Below are 16,835 nucleotides of genomic sequence, written 5' to 3' on the forward strand. Positions count from 1 at the left end.
GAGTGCGAGAGAGAGATAGAGCAAGAGTGAAAGCAAGCGCGATTGAAAACAAGTTAGAGTGAAAGCAAGCGAGAGGGAAAGAACGAGCGAGAGTGAAAGAGCGATCGAGAGTGAGAGCGAAAGGGAGCAAGAGCAAATCCGTGAGAGAGAGAGAGAGTGAGGGAGCGAGAGAGAGTGAAAAAGAGAGATAGTGAGAGCGAAAGAGCGATAGAGCGAGAGTGAGTGAGAGCAAGAGTGAGTGAGCGAGAGAGAATGAGAATGAGAGAGCGAGAGAGAGAGGGAGCAAGAGAGCAAAAAGGAGCAAGAGCAAGCGAGAGAGCGTGAGTGAGAGAAAGAGTGAGCAAGAGTGAGAGCGAGAGAGTGAAAGCGAGTGAGAGAGTGAGAATGAGCACAAGCGAGAGAGAGAGAGCGAGCACGACCCCAAGAGAGTGAGTGAGAGTAACTGAGCACAAGAGAGGGATAGCGAGAGAGTGAGCAAGTATGAGAGTGAGAGCAAGAGGGAGCATGAGAGAGCACAAAAGAGTGAGAGAGAGAGACCGAGCGAGCGTAAGAGAGAGAGTGCGATTGAGAGATAGAGGACAGAGAGTGAGAGAGCAAACATGAGAGAGAGTGCAAGTGAGAGACCGGGAGCAAGAGAGAGTGAGAGCGAGCAAGTGAGAGCAAACACGAGAGAGAGCACAAGAAAGAGAGAGTGAGCATGGGCAAGCGAGAGAGACAAGCGAGCGAGCAAATGAAGCAAACGTGAGAGAAAGCGAGAGAGAATGAGCGAGCGCAAGAAAGAGCGAGCAAGTGCAAGAAAGAGAGCGCGAGAGAGCAAGCGAGAGAGCAAGAGCTTGAGAGTGAGAGCAAGAGAGGGAGTGAGCCAGAGAGACCAACCCAAAGAGGATGAGAGAGCGAACCAGAGAGGACGAGAGAGCACAAGAGAGTGAGAGAAAGCGAGAGAGAGCAAGCATGAGAGTGTGAGTGAGAGAGAGCATGAGAGAGAGTAGGAGCACAAGAGAGCAAGAGATAATGTAAGAGAGCGAGCGAGAGAGTGAAAGCAAGTGAGAGTGAGAGTGAAAGCAAGTGAGAGTGAGAGTGAGAGAGCAAGTGCGAGTCAGAGTGAGAAAGAGCAAGGGAGATGGCAAGAGAGCGAGAGTGTGAACGTGAGCAAGAGAGCGAGAGCGCGAGAGAGATGGCGAGAGAGCAAGAGAGAGAATGTGAGCAAGAGAGCAAGTGAGAAAGAGCGAGCTACAGCGAGCGAGCACCAGAGAGCGAGCGAGCATGAGAGAGAGAGAGCATGAGAGAGTGCGAGAGAGCGAGAGAGCAAAATAGAGAGCACAAGATAAAGTGATCAAGAGTGAGTGAGACCAACAGCGAGTGAGAGAGAGCAAGCGAGAGTAAGAGAGCAAGTGAGAGCGAGATAGCAAGCGCGAGCAAGTGTGAAAGAGAGCAAGTGAGAGAGCAAGTGAGCAAGCGAGAGAGTGAGAGAGCAAGAGAGCACGCGAGAGAGAGCGAGCATGAGCGAGCAAGAGAGCGAGTGAGAGTGCAAGAGAGTGAGAGCACACAAAAGAGAGAAATAGCAAGAGAGCAAGCGAGAGAATGAGAGAGCAAGCGAGAAAGCAAGCATGAGAGAGAACACGAGTGAGCAACTGAGAGTGAGCATGAGAGTGTGATTGAGAGAGCGAGAAAGGGTTAGAGAGCGAGAAAGGGAGAGAGAGCCCAAGAGGGCAAGCCAAGAGTGTGAGAGAGCAAGCTAGCGAGTGAGAGAGAGGACAAGAGAGCGGGACAGTGCGAGAGAGAGAGAACATGAGAGCGTGAATAGAGAGGGAGAGAGCGATACAAAGCGAGAGAGTGAGAGAGAGAGCAAGCAGGAGCAATCAAGACAGAGAGCAAGCGAGAGTGAGAGTGAGAGCTTGAGCAAGAGAGTGACAGAGTGTGAGAGTAAGAGTGAGCAAGCGAGAGAGCAAGCAAGAGTGCGAGAGCAAGAGTGAGAGAACGAGCGAGAGCGCAAGAGAGCAAGCGTGAGAGAGTGTGAGACTGAGAGTGAGTGAGAGAGAGAATGAGAGAGAGCAGGAAAGAGAGAGAGAGAGCGAGAGAGAGCGAGAGCAAGCACGAGTAAGAGTGCAAGTGTGAGCGAGAGAGAGAACGCGAGCAAGAGAGCAAGAGAGCGAGCGCGAGAGAACATGAGAGAAAGCGAGCAAGAGAGAGAGTAAGGAAGCATGAGAGAGGGAGAGAATACGAGTGAGAGATCAAGAGAGCGAGACAGAGAGAGAGGGCGAGAGAGCAGTGAGAGAACGAGAGAGTAAGCAAGAGCGAAAGAGCAAGCATGAGCGAGAGAGCAAGCATGAGCAAGAGAGTGAGAGATAGAGTGAGAGAGCAAGCAATTGAGAGCAAGCGAGCGAGAGAGAGAGCACGAGAGTGCGAGAGAGCAAGTGAGAGCAAGTGAGAGTGAGAGAGCAAGTGAGAGTGAGAGAGCAAGCGAGAGCAAGAGAAAAAGCATGAGCAAGAGAGCAAGCGCAATCGAGAGAGAGTGAACAAGTGAGAGAGCGAGAGAGCAAGTGAGAGAGAGAGCAAGCAAGAGACAGCGAGAGAGAGCAAGAGAGAGAGCTAGCGAGCAACAAAGTGACATAGAGCATGAGAGAGACAGAGGGAGAAAAAGTGCAAGAGTGAGCAAGCAAGAGTGAGCGAGCATTAGAGAGCAAGCACGAGAGAGAGAGAACAAGAGAGAGCAAGAGAGTGAGAGAGAGCAAGAGAGCAAGAGAGAGCTAAAGAGAGCAAGCGAGTGAGAGAGAGGCTGACTGCCACCGTTCATTGCCTTTATAATTTATTTTTTGTATGTATTTATGTACAAAATGAGCTGCAGGACTGAGTCTCTTGCTTTCTATTGGCAAAAATCTATGTTATGTTATACTGTATTATTGGCATTTGTTCCAAGCACGCTGCCATTTTCATGGTTTCCAGGTGTTCAGATGGATGGAGGTTGTGGTTAGGAGGTATGGGGGAAAGACATGTGTTTTGCTTTAACGTTGGTGCATGTAGAACCCAGAGCAACTGACGTCTGTGTGGGTGTGTTTTCTTTGAGGATTGCCATTTGTACCCCAGAGGTGTTTTTGTTTTCAGATGGGAGACCTGGAGAGTCTGTGGAGGATCTGGGTGTTTTAGCCAGTGGTACCGGTTTTCAAGTTGATTGGAGAGACATAGAGTTTTTACTATACTGGTGTATGTTGAGGTTTTTCTTAAGCCATTACTGTTAGCGATTTTGTGAGCATGTGTTGAGTGAGTGTCAATGAAACAGGAGATTCTTAGTATGTTATGTTCTTTGCATATTGCTTGTGAGAAAAGTTAGTTTGATGTTCTTTGCTTTCTCATTGGTCCCAGTGATGAGGAACTTTTTGAGAGGGTTCAGCTCTGTAGGTTTCTAGTTTCAGGTCATGTTTGAAGGAATATATAGGCCGTGATCAGATAACAGAGTAGTGCATTTTGCTTATTAATTGAGAACCACCTAGATTGAGAACACGGCATATAGAGCAGTGCAATGTGCTCAAGTGTGAGAACATTCAGGTAGAAAACACAATTAAGAGCAGTGATGTGGGCGGTAGGGAAATGTAATAGGGACACGCGTTTCCCTATTCTGAATTTCAACAAGGGTAGCTCCACATTTCATCATCCACGTTTTAGTAAAGGTTTGAATTTTAACTAGGACCAAGGGTGCGCGACTCATGTAGGAGGCTCAAGCTGTGCCTAGTAGATGTCAGTATTATAATGCATAAGCACATGCTAACTAATTTGAATTTGACCCTGCACAACAGGTTTTCATCATTTGCACCACACCACAGTTATGGACTAAATGCAATGAAAAAGAAAATAAACATATTAATCCTAGTAACATCCCAGGACCCAATAGCCTATTCCCTTACTAATATTCAATGCAATTAAGTCCATTGCTTATGAGTGCAAAACATTGGTGCATTGAGATGAAGTGGCCCATTTTATAAAATGTAAAGGCATGTTAGCTGTGCAAGACTTAACATTTAAATGAAAAACATAGAATTAGATTTGTTTTGCAGTGAATACGTGACAGGGTTTAGGTGCTGGTTGATTTATTTACACTGGCTCCATTGTTCATTTATAGAGCAGGAGGAAATAGCGCCTGATGAATATAACATTTTCCTTCAGCGCTGCAGCTTGAATCTCAGGCAATGGCACAAAGGAAATCACATGCTATCTAATGGGCTGGTTTGTCAAGGGCGGGTGTTTTGATGACACATGAGGTTTTATAACACGGCTTGCAGCAGAAAGTGCTGGGTCACTCACTCTCTGAATGACTTCGGGAGCAAAAAGGCTGGCAACTGTCTAAAGAGGGTTTGTTCCAGTCGAAAAGGTAGTAGACCTGAAAAGAATTCTTCTGTCCGACAATAAGAGTGGGGTCGCAAACAGTTCAAGACACACACACAATTAAAGATTTCTGCAGTAAGTTCAGTTAACTTGAGGAGAGTGCAGATAAGCGAATGCTTTTTACTAGATAGCGGAGGGTAAATAAGTCACTTCATTTTTTGGTGCTGCACCATGACATTTGAAACGAGTATGTAAAACTGTTCATATTTTTTTCTCTCACGTTTTTTGTGATAAAAGCTGTGCTCTGCCAATTTCTGTTGCGAAGTGCAAGTTCAATGTTGGCAGAACTCTGGGAATTATTGCAAATAGAATGTTTTGAGACCCATTGCAGGAAAGACTTTGCTTATGTTTGAATTACAACGTGTATGTACATGTCATTCTGTGCAACTTGCATATTTCTAGCTTCTGATAAAGAATAACAATTCGAAAAGGTGACATAGCCTCAATGTACTTATTCTCTACTCGGTTTTATTGGGTTGGCATGCAGAGAGATGCAGAACGTGCAGCAAAAAGAAATCAAAACAAAGTTAATCACTGTAAATTGTCTTACTCTGAGAGGCTCACAATGACTGTTTCGTCTTTCATTTGCATGGTAAATGTATTCTGGGATGCCAGCCACAAGGGCATAAGGTAGTTTTGTAGATATGATACCACAGGAGGGGATGAGTTAATTATTTAGAGTGTACTAAATCCAGTGTTTGATCACCATTAGTGATTCCGGTAAAATAACAATTATCAGGTGGTATTCTGAAGTTAGGCTCACCACTATACCAAAAATACGGTATCTGGTCTTTCCATCTAATGCCATTGCATCACATTTTTTCCATCTAAAAGCTTTGCATTTAATGCATATTTTTTGGAGTTAAAGGGTTACATTTTGTTTAGGTGCATTATAAAAGGTAAAAAACGGGTTGGGGGAGCCCCCAAAAAACCAAAACCAAAAAAAATGCATTAGATGCAAAGTTTTTAGATGGAAACAATTCGATGTAATGGCAGTAGATGCAATGGCATTAAATGGAAAGACTATAACCCAAAAATACCACTATATCAAAAATACCGCTATATCACAAAAATACCATGAGATACTAAAAATATATCACGAAAAGATCTCTAACGGGGCTTATTTCTGAGAATACCTAATTATAAAAAACAATAGTGAGCAACGTAATGCCTTTATGTCGAAGAGCAACTAGATATAAACTATATAATGCAGCAGTATCTGCACCAAAGTGTAAAAACACTCAGACAAAGAATATGGTATTGTGTGTTGCTACCAACTTGTATTACAGAAACACTGTGCTACTATCTCATTTGAATTATTGTTGTTCTTTGTGAGTTGGGCTACTAGATATGTTCGTCTTCTCCTTCAATGTATTCTTCATCCTCGTGATCTCTTTGGGTGCCCTCCAGCCCCTCTGGTTTCCCGTAATGTCTCTCTATGCACCTGCCCGTCATGATGTCACTGGGTGCCCAGACCTTCTGGCTCCCTGTTTTCACTGGGTGGCCAGACCCTCTAGTTCCCTGTGTCATCACTGCACAAACCAACCCCCTGATGTCGCTATATGCCCCCAGACTTCTTAGTTCCCTGTGTTGTTGCTGATTGCCCCTGCACCCCCTGGTCTCCTAAGATATCGCTGTGTGCCCCGTACCTCTCTCGCTTCCTGTATTGACATTGTGTGCCCCCACCGCTCTGGTCCCCTTGATGTTGCTGTGTAAACCCAGCCCCTCTGGTTCCCATGATGTCTCTCTCTGCCCCCCTGATCCCCATGCTGTTGCTGTGTACCCCCAACCCCTCTGGCTCACTGTGATGTCTCTCTGTGCCCCCTCTAGTTCCCATGATGTTGTTGTGTGCCCAGGCCCTCTGGTCCTATTGTACCGTTCCCTCCTGTCTCTGTCTTGGCACTTACACTATCTGGATGTCACTAGACTGAGTGCAGTGGCTAGTCTTTGCATTCCTGTTCATGGCCTGTGGGAGTGTCTTTGCATTTTCCCTTGTCTGCGAGTGCTTTTGAAGTGCATTGTGTGCGGCCGCTGTGTTGATGAACCATCATATCATATATCACTATGCTTACTCTCTACTCTACACCATCACTCAATTAGAGTGCAGCTACACCCCTCGATCAATTCGGCCTAGCTGCTCACATATGAACAGTACCTCACAAATACCTCATTATTCTAATAGAACGCAGCAATATCCCATGACAAACCGCCCTAGCTGCACACATAAGCGTCCCGCAGGCCTAACACAGCCAGAGCCCAGTCTTGGTCTCCACCGGCCAGACTGCACACATTGCACTTATACCAATACCACCACACCTAATGCTAGGATGCAGCTTCCATCAGGCAATTACATCAGCTGCACACTTAACTGGTGCACCCAAACACCCTTCTTGACCCTACTTTTTCAAATGAGCTGCACTACAATCCCCCAAGGGGGTTCAAACTACTAGCGCTTTGAGGTTATACCAATGATATATAGAGTGCTATATAAATGCTTCATGTTCAGTGTCCTCCTTGTGCAAATTCTCGCTTTAGTTCATTTCAACTCTTAGATGCTAAATTAAGGAATGCTTTGCCTCTTCATGTTTGTCTAACCACTACATTAACATAGTTTAAAATATGACTGAAGCAACATTTCTTTCTGTCTTTAGCCTTCCTACTTAACTATGCTTATATTGGTTTGACATTGTCTATTTTTTGTACTTATCTAACATTTAAATCTGTTTAATTTGTTTTTGTACCGCCACTGTATAACGATTTGTTCCGAACTTTGATAAAAGGGCTGTAAGACTACACCAAATAAATAAAAACACCAACAAAGAGATACAAATATAGGGCAGTGAAATGGGTCCACGTCTGAGAAAACCCAAGAAAAGAACACAATTTAGAGTAGTGCAATGCACCCATGTGTCGTCTGGACAGAATACTTTACATAGAGCAGTGCAATCCACTTCCATGTGAGAACACTTAGTGTGAAAACACAATTTTGAGCGGTGCAATGCATCTATGTCTGACACACCTAGATAGAACACACAATATAGAGCATTGCAGTCCAATTAAGTCTAAATATGCAAGTTGAAAACACTATGTAGAGCCTTAGAAAATGCCATATTGATCAGTACAATGTACTTAATTTTGACACCTTCCATTGTAATGCACTTGTATGACAAAACCTAGATTGAAAAAAACACAATATAATGCAGTACAATGTACCTATGTTTTGGAAATCCTTGATAGAGTGCACAGTGTATGCGAAAATAGAATGGGCTTATGCCTGACCATACCTAGACACAAAACACCATATTAGGCAATGTAATGTGCCAAAATCTAAGAATATCCAGGTATGAAACACAGTATGGAGCAGTGCAAGGTGTGTATGTCAGAGTATACCTAGATGCAAAACACTTCTAAGAGCAGTGCAAACACCCAGGAAGAAAAATACTATATGGAGTAGTGCAATGCAATTATGTCTGATAAACATGGTGCCAGGACATGATGATACTGTGGAGTCAGCATTTGGAGAATGTAGCATAATGATGTTGGTAAGCTGTTGATTAAGTAGTCACAGTGTAGAGCAATACAATGTAGCCAAGTTATGGGTTAAACTAGTTTACTGTAAAGAGAACACAGCTGGAGATTCTTGTTACCTGAGTGTTGCTGGGAGTTTCATCCCAGAGGGCTGTCTGGCTAGGATGCCAGGTAAACAGGCACACAGAAGGGCTGCTCAGGCATGGCTGCCCTGGGTTTCTGTATGAAATGTGCAGTTCTGGGTGACATGAGCCAGCCATCATTGAATCAGCCTTGGGGAGGGCAGGCAGTGGTACGGAGGGAACAGAGAGCAGTGGGACTCAAGCGTGGATTCTCTTTAAAAGAAGAAGGAACACATGGTTTAATTGGGAAAAAGGAACTGGTGGTGAGGAACACATGCTTTCTAGGCTACGTGTAGAGATTGGCTCTAAAACAACCTGAAACATTCCATGTCCATCTGCCCTATCGTTCTGGGACCAAAAGCAATACATTATATTTCATATCTCTTCGTGGCATTTCCCATGAGATGGACATGATACCATTCCTCAATATTCAAAGGGAACGGGTCTGTGGTAAAATAGCATTCAGGAGATCATTGATTCCCAGAGTTGAAGGACTGGCTTGACCTTACCAAACAATGATTTCGTTGGAGTCAATTCACAAAGATATTACTCTATGTAACTCAAACTTACCGTTGACTTACTCATTGTCAGAAATCAGCACTTCAGTGATCAGGGCTCTGTAGCACAACCCTCTGTATTGTCCCCTTTCACCCTCTTCAGTTGTGAGAATTGATTTCTGATCAAAACAATATATTGATATGAGGGATGAAGTGTTACTCAAATGCGCCAACTGCAAGTTAGATTTGTTGCGGTGAGTCTTCAAAAATTAATCCAGTTAACAAAGAAAGTCTTCAATGTAGATTTCCATAATATGATTTATTATAAGTTCTCACATGTTACCATCACATGTTTGTTTTTCAATACAAGTATTTTCTGCACACTCAAAAATAAAGAAGAATTTTTGCTGTCAACTGAGTTTTTTGTCAAGTTATTTTAGTTCCTACTCGACACGTGTTTCCCCATTGTTAGTTTACAATGGTTCATCAGGAGAGCAAGTTCTGCATTAATAGGCATTGTTGTGAAAAAACAAAGAAAAGGAAAAAGAAGCATAAAAGAAAAATTTAGTCAGAAATATTGTTTAAATATAAATATCTTGATTTTATAGAATAATGTGTCATTTCTCGACTCACCCTATTATGTTCCTTCATGCACCCCCTGTGTGTGGTGGGCGCACTTTTACCAAGTACTTTTTGATTAAATTCAATTTGTTTTGCTGATACTCTGTTTCTTTTTATGGTGTTTTAATGCTGTCAGTTTTCAGGCGGTCATTGGTTCTGTTAAATGGAGAAGGCTTTTTTTTTAGAAATAGGAAGGTTTTCCCAGATCATGGAACTCAAATAGAAAAAAGGCTTGGAAAAGTTGGCTTTCCAACATTTATGCTGCTAGTTAGGGTCTAAGTAATCTTACCTCATTTTCTAATTGGCTTAAATTAATGTCCTTTCTGGTCCTGTGCAGAATGCTGTTGGATGCTTTCGCATCATTTCTGCTGCACAACGCAGTATTTATACCTCGCGCGAGGCGCATTGACGTCATCACGCTGCGTGCCAGGTTTTTACGCGCCACGTTGTGAAAACAGAATCAAAATATCGAGGCAGAGTACCCCAAAAGGAAATACACCGAACATGGGTTACAAGGAAACATACAAAGCACTTTATTTTATACTGAATCCAGTTACAAAAACAGAGCAAAATCAGATAGCTTATGGCCCTCAGTACAACACAACGAACTCCAGCGTGGTTCAGAGTGTTCAGTGAGAGACGTTGTACATTAGAATGCATTCGCTTTTTATACACTTGGCGGGCACGATGTCCAGCCCCACTTGGGGTTAAAATTCCATGTAATACATCACCGATCTAGGGTTTGTGCCAAGTCTCGAACAACCGCACATAACTGGTTTGCCTTTAATACATGTATCAACAAGCCTATGCAATAACTGTGTATTCTAAGATTTTCCATTCAGGCCTTCTCAAACATTAATACAATGTAGTAAAACAAGTGTTCTACGTTCAGTATTTGAATACATTGTTTCAACATATGCTCGTGGATTAGTTTCGTTGCACGAGTAATCCTTTTACACACAGGTCAACGAAGGACGAGGTCTCAGTTCACGACCTCAACAAGTGGCCAAGGGTGACTTTTACAAAGCGAATCCTAAAATGGCAGATTGGCCTAAAATGGCGGCTTACACTGATTTAAGGTCAGGACCTTGCAACAGGGACTCTTTCGCAAGCGACTTTCGAGCAGCTTGGCGTAGGCCAATATACATATATTTAATGCAATAGGAGGCACGATATAATTTCTCTTTTGACAAACCCTCCTTTTGGCCTATGCCAAGTGCTAAAACTACTTTGGATCTCCTTGCAAATAACTCCATGCATCATCGTCCATGCACCATGAATCACTGTCGGAAATATCCATTGCCATTAGGTAATTTGCTAAAATATCTTTCAACACATATTCTTTGGAAGTTTTATCCGGTGCATACCCTTTATGTCCTATCGAACCTATCGCTTGTGCGCAACATCCCCCTAGCATCGAACACATACCAAGTAGACACTGAATACAGCAACAAAAAAACAACAGGATTCCCAAAATAATTAGCAAGACCGAAAGTACCTTCCAACCCCAAGATCGCAAGAAGTCCCAGAACCAAGCGCTTAGATCCCAGTTTCCCTCGGGAACATGCACTTCGGAACTAAGGACATGCAGATTCTGTATTGCCTTGAAGATAGTTGGGGAGGAATCTGGTGCAAAAACACAGCAAGCGGACCCCACTAATTTACACACTCCACCACGCTCAGCCAGAATGACATCTAATGCCATTCGGTTTTGAAGTGCTACTAATCTTATCGCCTTTTGTTCGAACGTCATATTGTAGAGTATGTCCGTGGTTCGGTTGATGGTTCTCTCCAGTACTCTCGCTAGTTTTCTGATATCTTCTGAATTCTTTATCTGCCCCCGAAATGGCACAACTGATTTAGCTATATCTCCCAAGATTTGTGCTGGGGTGTCACCATTCTCGTCCCGCTGTGGATGAGCCTTTGAGACTTCTCTTGTACTAGCTATAAACATCCCAGGTAACAGGATCCCTAAATAACAGGTTCCCTGCCAATCCCTGGGCAACCATGGGAATGCTACATTACCGCAGACAAAGTAGACAGGTTCGCCTACATACAAAGGTCTGTTTTCCCCAGTCAAATTTGCAACGTTGGCACAACCTAGAACATTTCCCATTGACTAAGTTCCATTCCTTTGTATGCAAAAAGAAACTGAATCGGGGCTATGATTAACAGTGTAAGAAGGAGGCATGGCATCCTTATTGTCTATTGGAGCCATTTTAAAGGAAATCAAAGATTGGAAAGGACGAGACAATTTATCAGAAGGCCTAATAGAAGCAACATTCGGTTTACTCCTGTTTGCGAAAAGCGAGTATCCCAGGGGAGTTAAAACACGTTTCTCAAAACTATTCAAATTGGTGCCATCAAAGTTCCCTGAGATGTTATCATTCCACCGGCCAAAGAACAGTGCTCTAAGAGAAGAATAGCAAGCAGTTGTCAAAGGTAAAGGATGAATATACCAACCTAGCCTCTTATCCCCGTGTTGCAGTAAATGTGAGTAGACCCAACAGTTAGATTTATTAAAAATGGCATGCTTAGCATTCATGATAAGCAGTAGACTGTTATTGTGGTACCTTTGTCTGTGCTGAGAATCCCTAGGGGATAGAGTATGCAAATGTACAAAGGGAGTAGGAACAATAGGTGTACTTTCAGTAGGCAACAAAAGTTCTAAAGAATGAGTTTCCTCGAGGTACCACAATCCTAAGGCAGTGACTATTAAAAAACCAAATATCATTATAAAGATACAGCAATACATTTATCGGGGCCCAGGCATTTTGTCCATTGTCCCGGTTGGTCACCCCCTTATTTACAAGTCCCATACAAGCGGTAGCGGTAGCAGGCATTGTAGTGCTCAAACGGATACTCCAAAGTTCATTGCTGGCGACCTCCCAGTCGAGCAACTTCTTAGTCCTTCCACAACCCTAGCCAACAGAATCCCCTTTCTCAAATTTTGGGCAAAAACAAGCCCTCAATGATCCTTTTCTTCTTAAAATTGCAAAGCCGAACCGTACCGTGAGTCTATCAGATGCACAGAAAAACCGTGCCATAAGTCTATTTCCTCGGACGTAGATTGTACCTTACTTTTCCCGGTACTGATTGATCCGGAAACAATATGTCGTCACTTCCTGCTGGAAGCAACGTGTCGGAAGCAAGTGAAGGTGCCGAATTTGAAATGGCAGTTTCCGGATGAAAATACTTTGGAGATTGTGGAGACAAAATGGCAGCTTCCCCAAGCCTCACAGGCTCAGAGAGATTCTCCGACCCACTCTCAGTGCTACTTACTGCTTTGGGATCGTTGGTTGCAATATCAACAAGGGGTTCTGTTTCTTCTGTAACGTGTGGCACAGGGTGAGGAAGTTTCTTGATGTGGGACGCGTGGATCCAGTTCTTTCTCCCAGCGACCCGCACCGCTGTCTGGGTGACCAACAGGACTTGGAATGGCTCACGCCAGCGAGGCGCGAGGCAAGAGGAGCGCTCGAACGATTTGACGAGCACCCAACTTCCAGGCCGTATGCTGTGGCCCGGGCCCTCATATCGCACAGGTAAAGCTTTTCGTACCTGGTGATAAATCAAATACAGGTTTTTAGTCAACTGACTACAATAATCTGAAAGTAATACATTTTCAACATTTCTCAATGACTTTTGTTTAGGAAGGTTCCAAATGTTGGCAGGTCTCCCCATTACCACCTCAAATGGAGAGAGCCCAGTCTTAGTTGTACGCATGGATAACAACGCGATCGGTAAGGCGTCCGGCCATTTTAGTTTAGTGCCGGCACACGTCTTAGCGAGCTTGTTCTTGATGATACCGTTGTGCCTTTCTACTAGTCCGGCACTCTGAGCATGTCTGGCCGAATGGAACCGTTTGTCAATTCGTAATGCCGTACATATCTGCAGAATTACAGCAGCGACAAAATGTGGACCATTGTCCGACCAGATAACTCTTGGTAGCCCGAACTGCGGGAAGTATTCCCTTAACATGATTTTTGCAGTAGTCATAGCTGTAGCATCTTTAAAAGGGAAAACCTCAACCCATTTACTAAAGGCGCAGATAACCACCAGCACATATTTCTTGTTATCACATCGTTCCATTTCAATAAAGTCAAAGTGGATCACTTCGAAGGGGACAGAGGGTGGCCCAAAACTTCTCCTTGGAGTTACTGTCCCCTTTCCCACATTGTGTTGTAGGCAAATCATGCAATCCTGGACGTAGCGCTGGCCAATTTTCGAAATCTTGTCATTAACCCAAACTTTCTCTAACATTCTTGTCATCTTCTGGGCACATACATGCGTAGGACCATGGGCCATGATGACCATCATCATTACACATGCGTCAGGGAGTAGCCATTTCCCTTCCACTATATCCACCCAACTCCCGTCATCATCAAGTTTCCCCAAGCCTTCAGCTCACCTTTTGGATTCTTCTAACGTGGCATCAGCTTGGATATCCTGTACAGACCACATCCATTGCATAAGCATTTACAGTCTCCCTTGAAACATACTTCTCCGTAAGGAGATCGGTAGCAGTTTGTCTAGCTATCTGATCAGTGAAAGCATTCCCTTTCCCTATACCATCTGTAATCTTTCGATGTGCTGCACATTTCATAACTGCTAACTGAGTAGGGAGCGCAAGCGCTAAGAGTAGTTGTACTATTAGGGAGCCATGTTGAATTTTGGTGCCATGTGAAGTTAGGAACCCTCTCTCTGACCAAAGTCTCCCAAAGTTGTGAACCACCCCAAAGGCATACTGACTATCAGTATATATATTTACTGCAAGCCCTTCGGAAAGTTCACAAGCTCGGGTTAGTGCTATAATCCCTGCAGCCTGCGCAGAATTATGCGTGATTCAACCGTGCTTAATGTAGTGATCACATAAGCAGCTGTGGATGTACCATCCGGAAGTTTGAAGCAGGAGCCATCACAAAACAGCTCTCCTTGTGGATCATCCAAAGGAGTATCTTTAAAATCAATTCTACCCTTTGTCTCTTGCTCGGTCGTATATAAACAATCATGTGGCACTTCATCGCCGCAAGTAGTATCTTGTGGGAAAGGTAGGAGTTCAGCTGGATTAAGAACACAACACCTCTTAATTTGAATGTGAGGAGCAAACAAGATCAATTTATATCTTGTCAACCGTGCAGAAATGAGGTGCTGCGTTTGAGTTCGGTTCAGTAGAACATCTACAGAGTGAGGCACCATCAGGGTTAGATCATGGCCTAGGACCATTCCCTCACTCTGTTTTACAGACGCAGCAGCCACAGCTCACAAACATCTTGGCAAAGCGCATGCTACAGGATCAAGGGCGGAAGAAAAGTAACTGCACGGCCTATTCTTCCCTCCATATTCCTGTGTTAATACAGCCAAAGCACATCCATCACATTCATGCACAAACAACACAAAGGCCTTTTCATAGTTTGGTGTGCCCAAAACTGGTGCAGAGCATAATGTAGTCTTGAGCAAGTCAAACGATTGCTGGTGTTCCGCGTTCCATGGCAGTGGCGGAGAAATGCCCTTCTTCGTCAAAGCCAACATCGGTTTGATCACTAGTGAAAAATTAGGGATCCACAACCTACAGTAAGAAGCCATACCTATAAAGGCTCTAACTTCCTTCTGTGTATTTGGGACAGACATGCCAGAAATGTGTTTTATTCTCTCAGGTGTCAATCTTCTTCCCTCCTTTGACAGGAGATAGCCTAAACAGATGACCTCCTGACAACAATATTGACATTTTTTAAGCAAAGCTTTGTGACCATGCTTGGCTAGATGGATAAGCAATAACACAGTGCCCTCCTTACAGGCACTCTCAGAGTCAGCAGCTAAAAGCAAATCATCAACGTACTGAAGCAAAGTACAGGTAGAGGGCAATTCAAGGGTATCAAGTTGTTCTTTCAAAGCCCTACTATAAATGCTAGGACTCTCTGTGTACCCTTGAGGTGCATGAGTAAATGTGAAAGAGCGTCCCCCTAAGGTGAACGCGAACAAGTATCTACTATCCTTGTGTATAGGAATACTAAAGAAAGCTTTCTTTAGATCCACCACACTGAAGTAAGTAGCTGTAGCTACTGAAAAAGGTTGCTGAGAAAGGTTGCTGAGGCTCCTGTGCAAACTGACCTCTACCAGGGCCCCCTACACCTGGGCGACCTCTGGATCGCCTACCCATATTTCCAAATGTATTATTTGACCTTTGTTGAAGGACGGGGCATTGTGCTTGCCAATGACCCTCTCGATGACAATAGGCGCACTGGTTAATGTTTACAGGACCCAAGGGCACATTCCCCTGCAGGACATACTGACCTCTAACCTGAGAGCTACCCCCTCTGGTGCCTCTAACAATTTGCTGCAATAGCACTTTAGTTTTCAAATCGCCTTTTCGTTTTGCAACCCTATCTTTTTCATTATTGACACGGTTCTCGTAGTACTGAGCCATGTGCAGTACTTCTGATTGTGATTTCGCCTGCCAAGCGCTCTCAGAAGACATCATTTGTGCCTGGATGTCAGGCAGCAATCCACGCACAAATTTGTCCACGAACAACCTTTTCCCAGACTCTGTGCCTAGGTCTTGTCCACTGAAATCCGAGAATACCTGTTCAAACCGATTAAAGAACTCAGTAGCACCTTCAGCCTTTCCTTGGACACAGGCCGTAAGTTTGTCCCATATAATTATTTTTTCTGGAATTATAGTTTTTAATTTTGCAATAATTCTATCAGGCAAAGTTAGTATCACCTGAAAAGGTCTTTCACCAGCTGGCCTTTCTCCATCGAGTCTAGTTATATTCACCCATGTATCTCCCAACCCTGGTACGCCGTCTATAGTTCTAACTTGTTTCCACAAATCTACGGGCAGGAGTACAGGAAATAACAAATCAATATCGCCTAAGGTGAATACTGAGGATTGCAAGACAGACTCTATTTCTTTATAGAATCCTGTCGGATTTTTCCTAATATCAGGAATGGATTGCCTAATAGTATTCACTTCTTGTCTTGAGAACGGGATGTGAATGAACTGCGATACATAATGAGCAGGAATGTCCACGGCGACTATACCCCGTGCAGCATCGGCCACAATCTCAACCTTTGGGACAAATGTCAGAGGAACCTCTCTCACAGGCAACTGAGAAGTAGGTGACTCCGAACGCTTACTAAGCAACAGAGCTAAATCGAGCGCTAAAGCAGTTGAAGAAGTGTCAGGTGAAAAAGCTCTCTTGTAAATACTCAATACCTCTGTGGGACAACTAATCTTTCTTTTTACACAATCATCCTGTAGGTACTCTATCATTACCTGTATCACTTTCCTCTGCATTTCTGGTGTATACTGACTATATGTGTCATATACTTCAACTGGAGTTGTCGACATATCTGAAATCCATCTAAGCACGTCCTTCGTGCAAATTTGTGCTTCCTCAGATATCGATTTACGACAAGGAAGGAACCGTTTCTGCATATACATACTTTCCTCCTCGTCATCCTCATTCTGCAACTTTTCTAACTCCTTTCTATACCCGAATAACCTCTCAACATGCTCATTCACTTTCTCTACAGTGTCTCTAGAAAACGCTAAAGTATTTAGATCCCTTAACCCTTGCAGGAGATCTGTATTATTTAATTTTCCACACATTACACATAACAGAATCCCTAAACCTTCAATAAAAACATTTTTCTCAGGAAAATTACCCATATTACAAAGTGTGGCAAA

The sequence above is a fragment of the Ambystoma mexicanum genome, chromosome 8 (genome assembly GCF_040938575.1).
Source record: "Ambystoma mexicanum isolate Mex_15411 chromosome 8, UKY_AmexF1_1, whole genome shotgun sequence".
Lineage (NCBI taxonomy): Eukaryota > Metazoa > Chordata > Amphibia > Caudata > Ambystomatidae > Ambystoma > Ambystoma mexicanum.